Source organism: Triticum aestivum, chromosome 2D (assembly GCF_018294505.1).
Source record: "Triticum aestivum cultivar Chinese Spring chromosome 2D, IWGSC CS RefSeq v2.1, whole genome shotgun sequence".
Taxonomy (NCBI): Eukaryota; Viridiplantae; Streptophyta; class Magnoliopsida; order Poales; family Poaceae; genus Triticum; species Triticum aestivum.
This window is the reverse complement of record NC_057799.1, coordinates 260,346,054-260,352,881: the sequence shown is the minus strand read 5'-3', so window position 1 is coordinate 260,352,881 and position 6,828 is coordinate 260,346,054.

The window sequence follows — 6,828 nt, the reverse complement described above, 5'->3', positions numbered from 1 at the left end:
GAACATATCAAAGTAGAACCTAGTGTTGCTATGGTTAAAGATCTCCTGGCAGAAAATATTGATGGGCATGTTATTTTACTTTTGTGATGAAGCTGCAAGAATTGCCAAACCAGATGAAAAATATAAACATAGACCTGTTGTTGGCATGCCTGTTGTCTTAATTAAAATAGGATATCATAGTTATCATGGTTTTTGTGTAACATCCCAAAATTCTAAATTTTGGAATGTTATAATACATAGATAGATTTGATTGATTGTTTGATTGATTGAGTGATATTGAGTGAAATTTGAAATTTTTGAAAGTTAAATGAGAGGGAATAAAAGGACTTTCCCGAAATTTCATTTTTGCTTTTATGATCTCCGTGAATTCAAATTCTTTTCACCACAAAACCCTAGAGAGAAGATGACATGACTTCTTCCATTTATTTAAATGACAAGGGGTGTTGAAAATATTTGAATTTTGAGAATATTTCCAATTCTGAAACTTTATGCAACTCAATGATTTTCACGAGTTAAGATAAAATGACTTCTTCAAAACATATGAAATATGAGTTGGGAGTTTCAAAGGATCAAATTCAAAGTCCTTTTGGAAATTATTTTTAATTTGGAGTTGTTTGGGTTTTATTCAAATTATTTTTCTCCAAAAATAAAATATATGGAAAATAGGGTAACATGATTCCCTACATCAGAAAATTGGAGAGAAATAAATTTGAAATCATTTTGGTATTTTTAAAATGATTTTTACTGGATTTTATTAGAACAGTAGCACTCTTTGCTTTATTTAAATTTGTGTGAATTTTATTTGGCGTTGTAAAAATGTTCATGTTGTAGAAAATCTTTTTATGAAAATTCTGATATATTATATGCCTATGATATTTTATTTTATTTTATTTCATTTTATTTTCTTGTCTGCAAAAGTATTTAAAAAAAAGGAAACCGCCGAACTGGGCCGGCCCCGGCAACCAGGCCAGGCCAGCCGCCGCCGCAGCCCAGCAGCTCCCCATGCCCGAACCGGCTACGCCTCACTCGCACGCCGCCACGCCCAGCCACCGACAGGTGGGACCCACCTGTCGGGTTCTTCCTCCCCAAGCCAAGCAGGAGTCCAGCTCCCGTACGCCGTCGCCGGCCCATGCCGAGTCCCGCTCAGGACTCCTCTCCCTCTGCCCCTCGCACAAGCCGACCCCTCCTCCCATTTATACCGCCGCCCGGGCCCTGTTCCTCCTCCTTTGCCGCAAACCGCAGCCACCGCCGCCCTCGCTGGAGTTCCCGCCTCCGACGAGATCTGTCGCCGCCGCCGCGCCCCGTTCCGTCACCCTCGACCTCCGCCGACGCTGCCATTGCCTTCCCCTCCTTGCGCCGCTTCTCCCAGACCCCGCGGCCATGCCGGAGGACCGCCGGAGCAGCCACCCCGACGCCGCTGCCGACTCCTTCTCCGGCGACGTTGACGCCCACCACCGCGGTAAGCCGCCGGTGCTCCTCGTCCGTCCGATCTAGGTTAGATGGATAGGATTAGATTAGTTCTTTTTTTATTCGAATTGTTTTTTTACTTAGTGAACATTCACTGCTTTGCCTTCGCAGCGAACGGTTTTTAACCAATAGATTCTGACAGGTGGCCAGGGACCTAGGTGTAGATTTTATTTTTCAGTTCAGTCCCTAATTTTCAAAACACCACAACTTTTTACTCGTTTGTCCAAATCCAACGAAACCAACGCCCACTTCTTCGTTATGATCCCCTCTATCCAGTAATCCAACTCAAACATGTTTTTGAAATTTTAAAATTTGAATTAGATCAGATTTGAATTTGAATCTTCTTTTGATCGTAACTTGAGTTTCGTAACTCCGATTTAGTTCATTCTTTTTGCAAATTAAAGCTCTTGACCTAAACTTTCTGATAAGGCCAAATTCACATAATTTTGGTACTGTTAGAAATTGTTTTATGTTGCAAGAGTTATTTTCTTGGTTTTGATGTTTTCCGAAGTATCTTCTTCGTTCTTTCTGATCTTTTGAGTGATTGCTTATGCGTGGTTACTATTGCTTGCTCACGATAGATTGAACAGAGTGTGACGAGTAGAACTATCAAGAGTTATGAGTGCGAATCATCTTCATCAACATTGCAGGCAAGTTCACACTTTGATCATATCCCTTTCATACCCAGTTTTTATGCATTAGTTTCACCCTCAAACATTGCATGAGTAGGATTGATAACATGTGGGTATTGGGAAGTAGTTGATGAGGTAGGAACCTATTGCCCTGCATTCAAACCTTGGGAGTTACTATTACGTTATGCTTATACTGCTATGCTATGCTCGTAGACGTGGATTGGGTTTGAGTGTATTCCATGACAGATGTGAGATTGTTTACTTAATGGTTCAACTTAAGGTGGCAACTTTAATACACATCTGGGTGGATTGGTAGGGGCACCCTGGGGATATACCAGTGGACTTGCCCGGACACCTGGGGATATACCAGTGTTGTCCTAGGAGATCCCGGGGATATACCGTGTGATCATCCTATGGTTCGCCACCCAGGTTCAAAGGGATCATGAGATTATTCATGCTAGAAACTTCCGTGTGCAGCCACAAGCTATTATGGGCTCTATCATAGTTGAGTAGGTTACATGATCTCTTGAAGAGGTGGGCTAGCAGATGTAGGGGAAAGTAGGTGTAACTGTCCACCCGGAGTAAAGAGTTATTGTTTCTGAAAGACTGTGTCTCGGTCATCCGTTTCTCAAACATCATGTAGTGCGAGAATCAAGCGGAGGCGATCAAGTCTTGTGGGGAAAAGTGCACAAACCTCTGCAGAGTGTACAAACTAATGATGATTAGGCGTGTCACCGGTTATGGACATCTTGAGTATCTAGTACTTGGATTATCATGTGAATCTCATCATGTTACTTTAATTAATCTTGTTGGGTTAATGATGATACTTAATTGGGATTGAGATGCTGTCAACCATCTCAATGTTTAACAACCACCATGATAGTCAAATAAAATTTATTCCTTTGCAGTAGGGAAAAATTGGCTTTTCGCAAAAACTTATAACCATAGAGCTTTTCCACCAGCCATATATGCATGTAGTGATAGCCTTTGTTCATCATTTCTCTATGGTGTGAATTTGCCAGCATATTCCATGTGCTGACCCGTTTTTGGGCTGCAACGTTTCATGTTGCAGGATATCTTACGACGAGTAAGTGATACGTTAGTGTTACGATTTCTACACTCAACTTTGCCGTTGGTGTTGATGGGAATCCAAAACCTTGTTACTTCCGCTATTTGGATTGAGGTAATAGTATTTACGTTATTTTATACATGTGATTTACCTCTGTTATAAATCCTTGAGTACTGTGTGTGTCAGCATACCGATCCAGGGATGACACTTAAGCATAGAGACTTGATCCATTCGGGTCGGGTCGCTACAAGATGGTATCAGAGCACATGTTGACTGTAGGACGTGACCCTAGAAACTGGCAAGCCCATAGGAAGGATTTTCTCTAAAAACTTTCTTCTTCAAAAAGATCTTTTACCTCTCTTATTTTCTGAGTTTTTCAAATTTTCCTTTTAGTGAGACTATATCCCTTTCCCATTTTGACCACTCTAAGATTCGACGGATGAGACCACTCCAAGAAGTACAAGATATCGGACAACTTAGACCATTCAGAATGAAGAGGATTTTACCATACATTATGATAATGGAAACTACAACTATTGAAGACTAGGAGAATTTGAAGATTTGTATGACCTAGGAATGGCTACTCTTATGGAAGTTGGCAGACTATGAAGCCGTCAATGCCCGAGATCAAGGTGTATCAGAGAAAGACTGGAACGTGGAGCATTAGAAAACAAAGTTTTGTCAAGGAAAACCCTAAGGCAGGAGATATCCACTATGGAGAGATAGCTCATGGAAATGACAAGGACAGAAACACGGCTATCCATGATGTTATCGCCCGCTTATGCTATTGTCACCATGCTGAGTTAAGCATGCATATGCATGGAAGTATTGGATGGTAGAAGGCTGATGGAACACCTATCAGCAAGATGAAGTTTTAACCTTAGCCGGTGTATCACCAGGATCTGGAGTATTACATCAAGAAGTTAAGATGGACCTGCAGGAAACAGTATTTGATAAGGAAGCGTTTCGTGAAGAACTCAGGACCCAGAAGCTGAAAGTAGCCAAGCTAGAGGAGCAAAACCTTGAGACATCAAAGATTCGTCAGGAACTGAAGGACAGTAGGATCATGGTTCATGTCAAGGATGTTGAAACCCGGAAGTTTGGAACGCAACTCCAGAAATATAAAGGACATAACGAGAGACTTCGCGTCAACAGAGATGATCTGGCAAAAGAACTTGAGAAAGACAAGCATGATCGGAAGAAGCCATCGGAGACGTGAACAAGACTTGAAGAGTTTGACGATTTTGAAGATTTATTGACCTTTAGAAGACCAAACCCCTATTATATACCTACGTTAGATGCGACGATTGTGAGTTCTCATTTGTTTGATGTTTTTCCGACAGCCACAAATAAAATCTGTCTTTTCAAAACCATTGTTTGTATTGTGTGCATCCCTCTCGATGTCTCTTATCCCACCCCAAAACCCATGGACCCAATAGAGGACGAATGGAGATGAGCTTATATTTTCTGGACCAATGACTCAATTGGAGACGGACCGATGGATTCAGAACATGGAGGATCACATGGAGAATAACCCTATAGCCGGAAAGGATATGACCCAGCATGCTCTTGAGTGCTTTGAAAGAGGTGCCGCTACTTGGTGGAGGATGTACCAAACCATCAACGGATGGCAAGGAGTAACCACTTGGAAAGAATTTAAGTTGACTTTGCCAAAGTCTTGGCTTGTGTCCCAGAAATTGAGGCCTTATGGAAAGGATATTAAGAAACCTTGTGCATACAAGCTTTGTGGAGAAATAGGACACAACCATAAACAAAACAAGGACGAATACCCTCATAAGCGGAGGATTGCCAAAGGAGTGAGCCGAGGATCTCAGGGAACTTCGGTTGGAGATTGTTCCCAAGGGTTTTGTTGCAGCAATGGAAGTTCAGTCTACATTGTTGGGAAAGATCCGTGAAGCTCAGAAGGATGACAAAGAGATTGCTGAGATAAAAGTGAAAATGAGCAAAGGAAAGGCCAAGGATTTTCGTAAGGATGAGCATGACACCTTATGGTTCGAGGACCGTGTATATGTTCCCAATAATGCAAAGATCAGGAAGTAAATACTTCAGGAGGCTCATGACTCACCATACTCAATTCGCCCTGGAAACACCAAGATGTATTTGGATTTGAAGGAGCATTTCTGGTGGACTGGTATGAAGAAGGTTATTGCGGAGTATCTAGTATGTATGCCAGATAAAGGCAGAGCATCAGAAGCTAGCTGGATTACTACAGCCTATGCCGATACCCGAATGGAAGTAGGATAAGCTTGGCATGGATTTCATTATCGGATTTCCCAGAACCCGAACGGGATATGATTCTATCTGGATAGTAATTGATTCGCTTGACCAAAGTGGCTCACTTTATCCTAGTAAAAACCACCTATACAAGTGCGAAGTTGGCCAAGATATATTTGACCAGGATCGTATGTCTGCATGGAGTTCCGAGGACCATCGTATCAGATAGAGGAACACAGTTTACCTCAAAGTTTTGAAATCAGTTGCACCAGACTTTGGGTACTAGGCTAGAGTTCAGTACAACCCTTCATCCGCAGACAGATGGATAGACCGAGAGACTCAATCAGATTCTGGAGGACATGTTGAGAGCATGTGCGCTAGATTATGGATCTAGTAGGGATGATAATCTACCTTACGCGGAGTTCTCATACAATAACAGTTACCAAGCCAGTTTGAAGATGGCCCCTTTTGAAGCTTTGTATGGGAGAAGGAGCCAGACACCGTTGATGTGGGATGAAGTTGGAGACCGTCATTTGTTTGGACCAAATGTGATCAAGGAGTCAGAAGAGAATGTTAAGTTGATTCAAGATAGACTGAAGGTAGCTCAGTCCAGGCAGAAGAGTTATGCAGACTAAAAAACGCAAGGAGGTAGTCTATGAAATTGGAGACAGAGCATGTCTTCGTGTGTCCCCTCTGCGAGGAATTAAACGATTTGGTGTTAAGGGAAAGTTAGCCCCGAGATTTGTAGGACCATACCGAGTTTTGGAGCGTATGGGAGAAGTGGCCAACAAGTTGGAATCACCCAAAGGACTGTCAGGAGTTCATGATGTGTTTCATGTTTCCCAGTTGAAGAAGTGCCATGTAGAGATGGCCAATATTCCCCTGGAAAGGATAATGATGTTCCACGAAGTGGAGTATGGACTTCATAAGTATAAGTGTTTTTTTTATCTCGGTATGTGGGATATCCCCCGAGGATGAAGAGATGAATTACTATTGGATATAAAGGAGGTATGATGTTGGAAATATGGATCAATGGAAATTCCATAATGAGTCTGAGTAATCATGTCCTAGTTTGGTGCTAATAGAAGGAAGGAAGACAGTACAATTGGATGGATTTAAGAATACTAGGAAGTTGGATGTTGGATTAAGGATCAGTTTCCCCGATGACGAGTTCAGGGTTTACAAGTGATGAGATGGGCCATAACCCACAGGCCCCAGGACCTGCCAAGAAGCAAGCACATTCTTGCTAAAGGAAAAACCCTGGAAGAAGTTACGATTTTATCGATAGACGATTTTATAGGAGTTTACGCAAAACCTGAGAGTTGTGAAAGAACGATAGATGTTTGTTTGGCTTGCAGAATCTATGGATTTATCCGAACCCAGTTCGTCGACAAGAGAAATTCTGCAATGCTTGTGAGGAATGAC